The following is a 14,456-nucleotide window of genomic DNA, read 5'->3' on the forward strand; positions in this document are numbered from 1 at the left end:
CTAGGCCGGTACGGCACTCTGCGCACTCTTGCTTGACCTCTTTGAGCAACGGGCCTCTAAGCGGGGGTGTATGCTGGTACGACATCGACTGGTACATTGCACTCACTAACGATCTCTCTGCACTGCATGTCACTCACAACCACCGTGACGGGAGACTTTGCTAGCTTGTACGATACTCTGCGCATGCCCGTACGTTGCACATCGACTGGTACATTGCACGCACTAACGATCTCTCTGCACTGCATGGGACTCTCAACCACCGTGACGGGAGACTTTGCTAGTTCGTACGATACTCTGCGCATGCGCGAACACAACACTTCGACTGGTACATTGCACGCACTAACGATCTCTCTGCACTGCATGGTACTCATTACTTTACCACCGTGACGGGAGACTTTGCTAGTTCGTACGATACTCTGCGCATGTGTATATGTTTAGCAACCCAACCAACTTGAGCACCTAGGGGAAGTTGTGATGCCATCTGAACACCCACCGACTGATGCATTGAACGGCTAAAGTTGACCTTCAATCCGAACTGGCACTCTGCGGCGTGGAGGCAGTTGCGCGACCACTCCTATCCCAAACCAACAAAGCAAGGTGTATCCTACGTGCTCGCTACAAGCACACCACGACGGGACACATTGAACGGTTCAGCGATCTCTCTGCACTAGTGGAATGATACCACCGTGATACGGGAGACTTTGCTACAGCGGCTTCTCTGCACTGCTGGGCTACCACCAATGTGACGGGAGACATTGCTAGCGGTCACTCTGCACTAGTGGAAGAACTCCACCGTGATACGGGAGACATTGCTAACGGTCACTCTGCACAGGTGCCAATACCACCTCGTGACGGGAAACATTGCTGAAAGCGGCTTCTCTGCACTGCTGGGCTACCACCAATGTGACGGGAGACATTGCTAGCGGTCACTCTGCACTAGTGGAAGAACTCCACCGTGATACGGGAGACATTGCTAACGGTCACTCTGCACAGGTGCCAATACCACCTCGTGACGGGAAACATTGCTTTAAACCGAACGGCATCTCTGCGCGTGAACTTGCAACTTGCACCCCAACTTGTTACATCTGGTCGAACGGGTGCGCACGACGGGACACATTGCACGGTTCAGCGATCTCTCTGCACTAGTGGAAGAACTCCACCGTGATACGGGAGACTTTGCTACAGCGGCTTCTCTGCACTGCTGGGCTACCACCTTGTGACGGGAGACATTGCTAGCGGTCACTCTGCACTAGTGGAAGAACTCCACCGTGATACGGGAGACATTGCTAACGGTCACTCTGCACAGGTGCCAATACCACCTCGTGACGGGAAACATTGCTTTAAACCGAACGGCATCTCTGCGCGCATACACCCCAACAACACTAGACGAACATTGTCTTTGGCTACTCCGATCGGTATACATGATTATGACGGATACATTGAATGGCTATAGTGGGTTGGGTTGAAATTACCGCGGCTGCATTTTTGTTAAAACTGTAAACCGTACGGTGTCCTTCTAACAGGCGGATACCTTTGTACGGCTACAGAGTTGAATTACCCGGCTGCGTTTTGACCACTATAGTCCAATCGGTACTCTGCACTCTCATGTATACTAATGTTTCACTTGGATACACCCCACTGTTTTGTCCTACGGGCGTGTAAGCTCTCCACGACGGGATGCATTGATTGGTTCAGCGATCTTTCTGCACTTCGTGGATCTACTCCTTCGATGTGTCGGGAAACATTGCTAGCGGTCACTCTGCACTAGTGGAAGAACCCCACCGTGATACGGGAGACATTGCTAACGGTTACTCTGCACCTCGTCGAGTTACCACCGTGTGTCGGAAGACTTTGCTCCTGAGTCTCTCTGCACTGCGTAAGCTACCGCCGTGTGTCGGGAAGCATTGCTAGCGGTCACTCTGCACTAGTGGAATGATACCACCGTGATACGGGAGACATTGCTAACGGCTACTCTGCACTTCGCGGACCTGCTTACTCTGTGACGGGAGACTTGCTAGCGGCTTCTCTGCACTACTGGGCTACCACCTTGTGACGGGAGACATTGCTAGCGGTCACTCTGCACTAGTGGTAGAACACCACCGTGATACGGGAGACATTGCTAACGGTCACTCTGCACAGGTGCCAATACCACCTTGTGACGGGAAACATTGCTAGAAACCGATCGGCATCTCTGCGCGATTACTTGAACACACCCCCAACTTAGTCAACTGTTAAACTTTTTCGTAATCACGGCGGGACACATTGCTCGAGCTCTAACGGACCTCTGCACGCATGAAACATGGTGGCGGGAATCATTGCTAGAACCGAACGGCGCCTCTGCGCGATGTACAAGCTCAACAGGAACCTCGTATCGGCTGCCGAGCCGGAGCTCGAACAACTTGGACTATCACCTCTAATTATATCAACTCACACCTCCCCCGAGGGTTCCGCAGAATTGCTTCTGGGTCCCCTTATCGTTAATTGCGATTCGTGTTTGCATTACACTACATTGAGCTATTCCAACTTGTTTATCCGCATGGCGAACATTTGCTGCATAGAACATTTAAGTTCCACTTTGCTCTCCCCTACGTGGGTCTGAGCTTCGCTCTCAGGGAAAGTTATGCCACATTTGGTAAGGGAAACCCGGTTTCATCACGCTATTTTACCTGCACCATGACCCCAGACACATTTGTTCAATGGATTAGATCCAAGGAACGCCGACAAACCATGCACCACTACCCTTAATAGCTCATCGAGCTTAGCGTGAATCCTTCGAGTTTCCCTAAAAAGTTCGATTGGTCTTGCAGTGTTTAAAGACAACGAAGCTTAGTTTCAAGCATGCATTTAATATACGCTTACGAAAACCTCTTAAACTGTTACGACTTTTATGCTTGAAACCATCACGACGAAGTCTTAGGGTCCGTAGACCCGTGATGTACCGCTCCAGGGAGCTTTTTGAAAGGTTGGGTAGGTCCTTTCAGGGTCCGTAGACCCTCTACGCTGCCAGTTCTCAGCGTAAGAGTACAGCAAACTAGCCAGCTACTGTCTCTTCATGGGTCCGAAGACCCAAAAATATATTTGCTACTGACCACCTTAAGCGATGCTGGGGTGTCTGTAATTTTCGAGATTTTGTCCCCGGGACACCTAGTCCGGGGCATAAGCCGTGTACTACAAGGCCTAATTTTACTCTAATATACGCATATCAACTCGAAATCATAGGTTAAGATCATCGGCAGACACCACCAGACACCACTTTTGCTTCATAAGTTCGGACTATGGTCATACGACGAACTAAATCGGGGAGGGGACGTATGACCCAAATGGGGGCCGAAATGACCCACCGACACCTCAAACCATGCTCCTACGACAAAATAGAGGTAAAAACTACGATTTGGTGAAATTTTCATTTTTGACCTCGGAGCAAGGTACCCTCCCTATAGTAGGCAATGAACAAATGATCATGTTCCCAGGAGGGCAAAAGTTGGGAACTCGAGAGGAAAGCGCTAATGGCGCGCCTTACCTAGGGGCCCGTAGAGTAAAAAGGGTACCCCCAAAAAAGTTGTTGTTTGACGTTCTGGTTTCACTTTTCATCATCTAAAATGCGTTTTCTACACGTTTTCAGTGATTTTGGCGAAAAAAAATTTTTTGACTACTCGAGCTCTCCGGCCCGTTCGGTGACCATTTTTTGACAAAAGCTAGGGAGCTGCCCCTAGGTTTGGGGTGTCACAAAATTTTGAAAAGTGGTCAAAAAACCACTATCCAGAATCGGATGTAGAATCATTAGACGAACTTAAAATTGTTCTACGACCCATGTCTGCGACGTTTAGTTTTCGAGTTATGGCCCGCCGTAGGTCTGACGGAGAACTTTTGCTAAGCGCACTTTGATGTTTGTATGAAAAAGTACCCTACCTAGGGACGCGTAGAGCAAATTGGTACCCCCGGGCATGTTGTCGGTTGACTTTCTGGTTGCACTTTTCATCATCTAGGGTGTGTTTCTGACACGTTTTGAGGGTTTTTAGCGAAAAAAATTTTTTTGACTACTCGAGCTCTCCGGCCCGTTCGGTGCACTTTTTTGCAAAAAGCTAGGGAGCTGTCCCTAGGTTCGGGGTGTCACAAAATGATGAAAAGTGGTCAAAAAACCACTATCCAGAATCGGATAGAGAATGATTAGACGAGCTTAAAATTGTTCTACGACCCATGTCTGCGACGTTTAGTATTCGAGTTATGGCCCGCCGTAGGTCTGACCGAGCAATTTTTGTTCCGCGCACTTTGTGCACCGTGCACATTGATGTTTGTATGAAAAAGTACCCTACCTAGGGACGCGTAGAGCAAATTGGTACCCCCGGGCATGTTGTCGGTTGACTTTCTGGTTGCACTTTTCATCATCTAGGGTGTGTTTCTGACACGTTTTGAGGGTTTTTAGCGAAAAAAATTTTTTTGACTACTCGAGCTCTCCGGCCCGTTCGGTGCACTTTTTTGCAAAAAGCTAGGGAGCTGTCCCTAGGTTCGGGGTGTCACAAAATGATGAAAAGTGGTCAAAAAACCACTATCCAGAATCGGATAGAGAATGATTAGACGAGCTTAAAATTGTTCTACGACCCATGTCTGCGACGTTTAGTATTCGAGTTATGGCCCGCCGTAGGTCTGACCGAGCAATTTTTGTTCCGCGCACTTTGTGCACCGTGCACATTGATGTTTGTATGAAAAAGTACCCTACCTAGGGACGCGTAGAGCAAATTGGTACCCCCGGGCATGTTGTCGGTTGACTTTCTGGTTGCACTTTTCATCATCTAGGGTGTGTTTCTGACACGTTTTGAGGGTTTTTAGCGAAAAAAATTTTTTTGACTACTCGAGCTCTCCGGCCCGTTCGGTGCACTTTTTTGCAAAAAGCTAGGGAGCTGTCCCTAGGTTCGGGGTGTCACAAAATGATGAAAAGTGGTCAAAAAACCACTATCCAGAATCGGATAGAGAATGATTAGACGAGCTTAAAATTGTTCTACGACCCATGTCTGCGACGTTTAGTATTCGAGTTATGGCCCGCCGTAGGTCTGACCGAGCAATTTTTGTTCCGCGCACTTTGTGCACCGTGCACATTGATGTTTGTATGAAAAAGTACCCTACCTAGGGACGCGTAGAGCAAATTGGTACCCCCGGGCATGTTGTCGGTTGACTTTCTGGTTGCACTTTTCATCATCTAGGGTGTGTTTCTGACACGTTTTGAGGGTTTTTAGCGAAAAAAATTTTTTTGACTACTCGAGCTCTCCGGCCCGTTCGGTGCACTTTTTTGCAAAAAGCTAGGGAGCTGTCCCTAGGTTCGGGGTGTCACAAAATGATGAAAAGTGGTCAAAAAACCACTATCCAGAATCGGATAGAGAATGATTAGACGAGCTTAAAATTGTTCTACGACCCATGTCTGCGACGTTTAGTATTCGAGTTATGGCCCGCCGTAGGTCTGACCGAGCAATTTTTGTTCCGCGCACTTTGTGCACCGTGCACATTGATGTTTGTATGAAAAAGTACCCTACCTAGGGACGCGTAGAGCAAATTGGTACCCCCGGGCATGTTGTCGGTTGACTTTCTGGTTGCACTTTTCATCATCTAGGGTGTGTTTCTGACACGTTTTGAGGGTTTTTAGCGAAAAAAATTTTTTTGACTACTCGAGCTCTCCGGCCCGTTCGGTGCACTTTTTTGCAAAAAGCTAGGGAGCTGTCCCTAGGTTCGGGGTGTCACAAAATGATGAAAAGTGGTCAAAAAACCACTATCCAGAATCGGATAGAGAATGATTAGACGAGCTTAAAATTGTTCTACGACCCATGTCTGCGACGTTTAGTATTCGAGTTATGGCCCGCCGTAGGTCTGACCGAGCAATTTTTGTTCCGCGCACTTTGTGCACCGTGCACATTGATGTTTGTATGAAAAAGTACCCTACCTAGGGACGCGTAGAGCAAATTGGTACCCCCGGGCATGTTGTCGGTTGACTTTCTGGTTGCACTTTTCATCATCTAGGGTGTGTTTCTGACACGTTTTGAGGGTTTTTAGCGAAAAAAATTTTTTTGACTACTCGAGCTCTCCGGCCCGTTCGGTGCACTTTTTTGCAAAAAGCTAGGGAGCTGTCCCTAGGTTCGGGGTGTCACAAAATGATGAAAAGTGGTCAAAAAACCACTATCCAGAATCGGATAGAGAATGATTAGACGAGCTTAAAATTGTTCTACGACCCATGTCTGCGACGTTTAGTATTCGAGTTATGGCCCGCCGTAGGTCTGACCGAGCAATTTTTGTTCCGCGCACTTTGTGCACCGTGCACATTGATGTTTGTATGAAAAAGTACCCTACCTAGGGACGCGTAGAGCAAATTGGTACCCCCGGGCATGTTGTCGGTTGACTTTCTGGTTGCACTTTTCATCATCTAGGGTGTGTTTCTGACACGTTTTGAGGGTTTTTAGCGAAAAAAATTTTTTTGACTACTCGAGCTCTCCGGCCCGTTCGGTGCACTTTTTTGCAAAAAGCTAGGGAGCTGTCCCTAGGTTCGGGGTGTCACAAAATGATGAAAAGTGGTCAAAAAACCACTATCCAGAATCGGATAGAGAATGATTAGACGAGCTTAAAATTGTTCTACGACCCATGTCTGCGACGTTTAGTATTCGAGTTATGGCCCGCCGTAGGTCTGACCGAGCAATTTTTGTTCCGCGCACTTTGTGCACCGTGCACATTGATGTTTGTATGAAAAAGTACCCTACCTAGGGACGCGTAGAGCAAATTGGTACCCCCGGGCATGTTGTCGGTTGACTTTCTGGTTGCACTTTTCATCATCTAGGGTGTGTTTCTGACACGTTTTGAGGGTTTTTAGCGAAAAAAATTTTTTTGACTACTCGAGCTCTCCGGCCCGTTCGGTGCACTTTTTTGCAAAAAGCTAGGGAGCTGTCCCTAGGTTCGGGGTGTCACAAAATGATGAAAAGTGGTCAAAAAACCACTATCCAGAATCGGATAGAGAATGATTAGACGAGCTTAAAATTGTTCTACGACCCATGTCTGCGACGTTTAGTATTCGAGTTATGGCCCGCCGTAGGTCTGACCGAGCAATTTTTGTTCCGCGCACTTTGTGCACCGTGCACATTGATGTTTGTATGAAAAAGTACCCTACCTAGGGACGCGTAGAGCAAATTGGTACCCCCGGGCATGTTGTCGGTTGACTTTCTGGTTGCACTTTTCATCATCTAGGGTGTGTTTCTGACACGTTTTGAGGGTTTTTAGCGAAAAAAATTTTTTTGACTACTCGAGCTCTCCGGCCCGTTCGGTGCACTTTTTTGCAAAAAGCTAGGGAGCTGTCCCTAGGTTCGGGGTGTCACAAAATGATGAAAAGTGGTCAAAAAACCACTATCCAGAATCGGATAGAGAATGATTAGACGAGCTTAAAATTGTTCTACGACCCATGTCTGCGACGTTTAGTATTCGAGTTATGGCCCGCCGTAGGTCTGACCGAGCAATTTTTGTTCCGCGCACTTTGTGCACCGTGCACATTGATGTTTGTATGAAAAAGTACCCTACCTAGGGACGCGTAGAGCAAATTGGTACCCCCGGGCATGTTGTCGGTTGACTTTCTGGTTGCACTTTTCATCATCTAGGGTGTGTTTCTGACACGTTTTGAGGGTTTTTAGCGAAAAAAATTTTTTTGACTACTCGAGCTCTCCGGCCCGTTCGGTGCACTTTTTTGCAAAAAGCTAGGGAGCTGTCCCTAGGTTCGGGGTGTCACAAAATGATGAAAAGTGGTCAAAAAACCACTATCCAGAATCGGATAGAGAATGATTAGACGAGCTTAAAATTGTTCTACGACCCATGTCTGCGACGTTTAGTATTCGAGTTATGGCCCGCCGTAGGTCTGACCGAGCAATTTTTGTTCCGCGCACTTTGTGCACCGTGCACATTGATGTTTGTATGAAAAAGTACCCTACCTAGGGACGCGTAGAGCAAATTGGTACCCCCGGGCATGTTGTCGGTTGACTTTCTGGTTGCACTTTTCATCATCTAGGGTGTGTTTCTGACACGTTTTGAGGGTTTTTAGCGAAAAAAATTTTTTTGACTACTCGAGCTCTCCGGCCCGTTCGGTGCACTTTTTTGCAAAAAGCTAGGGAGCTGTCCCTAGGTTCGGGGTGTCACAAAATGATGAAAAGTGGTCAAAAAACCACTATCCAGAATCGGATAGAGAATGATTAGACGAGCTTAAAATTGTTCTACGACCCATGTCTGCGACGTTTAGTATTCGAGTTATGGCCCGCCGTAGGTCTGACCGAGCAATTTTTGTTCCGCGCACTTTGTGCACCGTGCACATTGATGTTTGTATGAAAAAGTACCCTACCTAGGGACGCGTAGAGCAAATTGGTACCCCGGGCATGTTGTCGGTTGACTTTCTGGTTGCACTTTTCATCATCTAGGGTGTGTTTCTGACACGTTTTGAGGGTTTTTAGCGAAAAAAATTTTTTTGACTACTCGAGCTCTCCGGCCCGTTCGGTGCACTTTTTTGCAAAAAGCTAGGGAGCTGTCCCTAGGTTCGGGGTGTCACAAAATGATGAAAAGTGGTCAAAAAACCACTATCCAGAATCGGATAGAGAATGATTAGACGAGCTTAAAATTGTTCTACGACCCATGTCTGCGACGTTTAGTATTCGAGTTATGGCCCGCCGTAGGTCTGACCGAGCAATTTTTGTTCCGCGCACTTTGTGCACCGTGCACATTGATGTTTGTATGAAAAAGTACCCTACCTAGGGACGCGTAGAGCAAATTGGTACCCCCGGGCATGTTGTCGGTTGACTTTCTGGTTGCACTTTTCATCATCTAGGGTGTGTTTCTGACACGTTTTGAGGGTTTTTAGCGAAAAAAATTTTTTGACTACTCGAGCTCTCCGGCCCGTTCGGTGCACTTTTTTGCAAAAAGCTAGGGAGCTGTCCCTAGGTTCGGGGTGTCACAAAATGATGAAAAGTGGTCAAAAAACCACTATCCAGAATCGGATAGAGAATGATTAGACGAGCTTAAAATTGTTCTACGACCCATGTCTGCGACGTTTAGTATTCGAGTTATGGCCCGCCGTAGGTCTGACCGAGCAATTTTTGTTCCGCGCACTTTGTGCACCGTGCACATTGATGTTTGTATGAAAAAGTACCCTACCTAGGGACGCGTAGAGCAAATTGGTACCCCCGGGCATGTTGTCGGTTGACTTTCTGGTTGCACTTTTCATCATCTAGGGTGTGTTTCTGACACGTTTTGAGGGTTTTTAGCGAAAAAAATTTTTTTGACTACTCGAGCTCTCCGGCCCGTTCGGTGCACTTTTTTGCAAAAAGCTAGGGAGCTGTCCCTAGGTTCGGGGTGTCACAAAATGATGAAAAGTGGTCAAAAAACCACTATCCAGAATCGGATAGAGAATGATTAGACGAGCTTAAAATTGTTCTACGACCCATGTCTGCGACGTTTAGTATTCGAGTTATGGCCCGCCGTAGGTCTGACCGAGCAATTTTTGTTCCGCGCACTTTGTGCACCGTGCACATTGATGTTTGTATGAAAAAGTACCCTACCTAGGGACGCGTAGAGCAAATTGGTACCCCCGGGCATGTTGTCGGTTGACTTTCTGGTTGCACTTTTCATCATCTAGGGTGTGTTTCTGACACGTTTTGAGGGTTTTTAGCGAAAAAAATTTTTTTGACTACTCGAGCTCTCCGGCCCGTTCGGTGCACTTTTTTGCAAAAAGCTAGGGAGCTGTCCCTAGGTTCGGGGTGTCACAAAATGATGAAAAGTGGTCAAAAAACCACTATCCAGAATCGGATAGAGAATGATTAGACGAGCTTAAAATTGTTCTACGACCCATGTCTGCGACGTTTAGTATTCGAGTTATGGCCCGCCGTAGGTCTGACCGAGCAATTTTTGTTCCGCGCACTTTGTGCACCGTGCACATTGATGTTTGTATGAAAAAGTACCCTACCTAGGGACGCGTAGAGCAAATTGGTACCCCCGGGCATGTTGTCGGTTGACTTTCTGGTTGCACTTTTCATCATCTAGGGTGTGTTTCTGACACGTTTTGAGGGTTTTTAGCGAAAAAAATTTTTTTGACTACTCGAGCTCTCCGGCCCGTTCGGTGCACTTTTTTGCAAAAAGCTAGGGAGCTGTCCCTAGGTTCGGGGTGTCACAAAATGATGAAAAGTGGTCAAAAAACCACTATCCAGAATCGGATAGAGAATGATTAGACGAGCTTAAAATTGTTCTACGACCCATGTCTGCGACGTTTAGTATTCGAGTTATGGCCCGCCGTAGGTCTGACCGAGCAATTTTTGTTCCGCGCACTTTGTGCACCGTGCACATTGATGTTTGTATGAAAAAGTACCCTACCTAGGGACGCGTAGAGCAAATTGGTACCCCCGGGCATGTTGTCGGTTGACTTTCTGGTTGCACTTTTCATCATCTAGGGTGTGTTTCTGACACGTTTTGAGGGTTTTTAGCGAAAAAAATTTTTTTGACTACTCGAGCTCTCCGGCCCGTTCGGTGCACTTTTTTGCAAAAAGCTAGGGAGCTGTCCCTAGGTTCGGGGTGTCACAAAATGATGAAAAGTGGTCAAAAAACCACTATCCAGAATCGGATAGAGAATGATTAGACGAGCTTAAAATTGTTCTACGACCCATGTCTGCGACGTTTAGTATTCGAGTTATGGCCCGCCGTAGGTCTGACCGAGCAATTTTGTACTGAATGTATGGCGGACATATTATTTCTCAAACAACATTGCCTTGTATCGTGTCCTACTTGGTCGGCACGGTAAGTATCGACTATAACAAGATTAAATGGATTGATTGATAACATTTTAAGCACATTTCCTAAGCCGTGCTCCAAAATTGTGTACCGATCAGGGAAAGTACACTACGTACGCGTTCATGGATGTCCATGTTGGTACAAGTTGCCGGTCAGGATAGCCGTGCACCAAAATTGTGTACCGATCAGGGAAAGTACAACACGGAGGGCGCAGCCCGAGCGTACGCGTTCATGGATGTCCATGTTGGTACACATGCACCAAAATTGTGTACCGATCAGGGAAAGTACACTACGTACGCGTTCATGGATGTCCATGTTGGTACAAGTTGCCGGTCAGGATAGCCGTGCACCAAAATTGTGTACCGATCAGGGAAAGTACAACACGGAGGGCGCAGCCCGAGCGTACGCGTTCATGGATGTCCATGTTGGTACACATGCACCAAAATTGTGTACCGATCAGGGAAAGTACACTACGTACGCGTTCATGGATGTCCATGTTGGTACAAGTTGCCGGTCAGGATAGCCGTGCACCAAAATTGTGTACCGATCAGGGAAAGTACAACACGGAGGGCGCAGCCCGAGCGTACGCGTTCATGGATGTCCATGTTGGTACACATGCACCAAAATTGTGTACCGATCAGGGAAAGTACACTACGTACGCGTTCATGGATGTCCATGTTGGTACAAGTTGCCGGTCAGGATAGCCGTGCACCAAAATTGTGTACCGATCAGGGAAAGTACAACACGGAGGGCGCAGCCCGAGCGTACGCGTTCATGGATGTCCATGTTGGTACACATGCACCAAAATTGTGTACCGATCAGGGAAAGTACACTACGTACGCGTTCATGGATGTCCATGTTGGTACAAGTTGCCGGTCAGGATAGCCGTGCACCAAAATTGTGTACCGATCAGGGAAAGTACAACACGGAGGGCGCAGCCCGAGCGTACGCGTTCATGGATGTCCATGTTGGTACACATGCACCAAAATTGTGTACCGATCAGGGAAAGTACACTACGTACGCGTTCATGGATGTCCATGTTGGTACAAGTTGCCGGTCAGGATAGCCGTGCACCAAAATTGTGTACCGATCAGGGAAAGTACAACACGGAGGGCGCAGCCCGAGCGTACGCGTTCATGGATGTCCATGTTGGTACACATGCACCAAAATTGTGTACCGATCAGGGAAAGTACACTACGTACGCGTTCATGGATGTCCATGTTGGTACAAGTTGCCGGTCAGGATAGCCGTGCACCAAAATTGTGTACCGATCAGGGAAAGTACAACACGGAGGGCGCAGCCCGAGCGTACGCGTTCATGGATGTCCATGTTGGTACACATGCACCAAATTGTGTACCGATCAGGAAAGTACACTACGTACGCGTTCATGGATGTCCATGTTGGTACAAGTTGCCGGTCAGGATAGCCGTGCACCAAAATTGTGTACCGATCAGGGAAAGTACAACACGGAGGGCGCAGCCCGAGCGTACGCGTTCATGGATGTCCATGTTGGTACACATGCACCAAAATTGTGTACCGATCAGGGAAAGTACACTACGTACGCGTTCATGGATGTCCATGTTGGTACAAGTTGCCGGTCAGGATAGCCGTGCACCAAAATTGTGTACCGATCAGGGAAAGTACAACACGGAGGGCGCAGCCCGAGCGTACGCGTTCATGGATGTCCATGTTGGTACACATGCACCAAATTGTGTACCGATCAGGGAAAGTACACTACGTACGCGTTCATGGATGTCCATGTTGGTACAAGTTGCCGGTCAGGATAGCCGTGCACCAAAATTGTGTACCGATCAGGGAAAGTACAACACGGAGGGCGCAGCCCGAGCGTACGCGTTCATGGATGTCCATGTTGGTACACATGCACCAAAATTGTGTACCGATCAGGGAAAGTACACTACGTACGCGTTCATGGATGTCCATGTTGGTACAAGTTGCCGGTCAGGATAGCCGTGCACCAAAATTGTGTACCGATCAGGGAAAGTACAACACGGAGGGCGCAGCCCGAGCGTACGCGTTCATGGATGTCCATGTTGGTACATGCACCAAAATTGTGTACCGATCAGGAAAGTACACTACGTACGCGTTCATGGATGTCCATGTTGGTACAAGTTGCCGGTCAGGATAGCCGTGCACCAAAATTGTGTACCGATCAGGGAAAGTACAACACGGAGGGCGCAGCCCGAGCGTACGCGTTCATGGATGTCCATGTTGGTACACATGCACCAAAATTGTGTACCGATCAGGGAAAGTACACTACGTACGCGTTCATGGATGTCCATGTTGGTACAAGTTGCCGTTCAGTATAGCCGTGCACCAAAATTGTGTACCGATCAGGGAAAGTACAACACGGAGGCGCAGCCCGAGCGTACGCGTTCATGGATGTCCATGTTGGTACAATCTACAGTACGTACCTGTTTTGTGTCAAAAGTTGCAATACAGTGCTTGTATGCTTAAATGCTTATCTCAACCGGTCACCTTTTGGCCTGCCCTTTTATAGACAAAACCTAGAAAGATACTCCGATTTTTGTGTTTTTTCCATTCGCCCGGGACGACGAAATGACTCTGTGCACATCGTGCCGAACTGTCTTCTCCACCTTGTTTTTGTCCGTCTGATCATAAAATCCACCCTTATTTGTGTACCATTTGGAGTGCGCAGCCCCAACGTACGCGTTAATGTTAATGTTTGTATACACTACATGTTGTTCCTAGATTTGGTATTGAGTCAACCACACATTCCCCGACCGTCGCGGACACCATTCTTGACAGAAGTCCTAGTACGTAAGTACTTCCCTAGGTATGTGCCCGTTCGTGACTATCGTTGCGTGCATACGGACACGCTTGGTATAAGTTTACCATACACAGGTTACTAGGAACCAGGAAGATTCTAGCACACGTTTTGTCCAGCCACAGTACCTTTCGTTCTCTTAAGGAGCTATTTAACTTGTTTGCCATGATAAGTAACCTGCTTCCCCGACCGTCGCGGACACCCTTCTTGGACAGAAGTCCTAGTACGTAGAGTACTTTCCCTAGGTATTTGCCCGTTCGTGACTATCGTTGCGTGCATACGGACACGCTTGGGTATGTTTACCATACAAGGTTTACTAGGAACCTTGCTTGCTCGACCCATTGCCCTCCCGTCGCGGACACCATTCTTGGACAGAAGTCCTAGTACGTAGAGTACTTTCCCTAGGTATGTGCCCGTTCGTGACTATCGTTGCGTGCATACGGACACGCTTGGGTATGTTTACCATACAGGTTTACTAGGGAAACCTGCTTGCTCGACCATTGCCCTCCCGTCGCGGACACCATTCTTGGACAGAAGTCCTAGTACGTAGAGTACTTTCCCTAGGTTGTGCCCGTTCGTGACTATCGTGCGTGCATACGGCACGCTTGGGTATGTTTACCATACAAGGTTTACTAGGGAAACCTGCTTGCTCGACCATTGCCCTCCCGTCGCGGACACCATTCTTGACAGAAGTCCTAGTACGTAGAGTACTTTCCCTAGTATGTGCCCGTTCGTGACTATCGTTGCGTGCATACGACACCCTTGGGTATGTTTCCATACAAGGTTTACTAGGGAAACCTGCTTGCTCGAACCATTGCCCTCCCGTCGCGGACACCATTCTTGGACAGAAGTCCTAGTACGTAAG

The sequence above is a fragment of the Anopheles merus genome, unplaced genomic scaffold, assembly GCF_017562075.2.
Source record: "Anopheles merus strain MAF unplaced genomic scaffold, AmerM5.1 LNR4000137, whole genome shotgun sequence".
Classification (NCBI taxonomy): domain Eukaryota; kingdom Metazoa; phylum Arthropoda; class Insecta; order Diptera; family Culicidae; genus Anopheles; species Anopheles merus.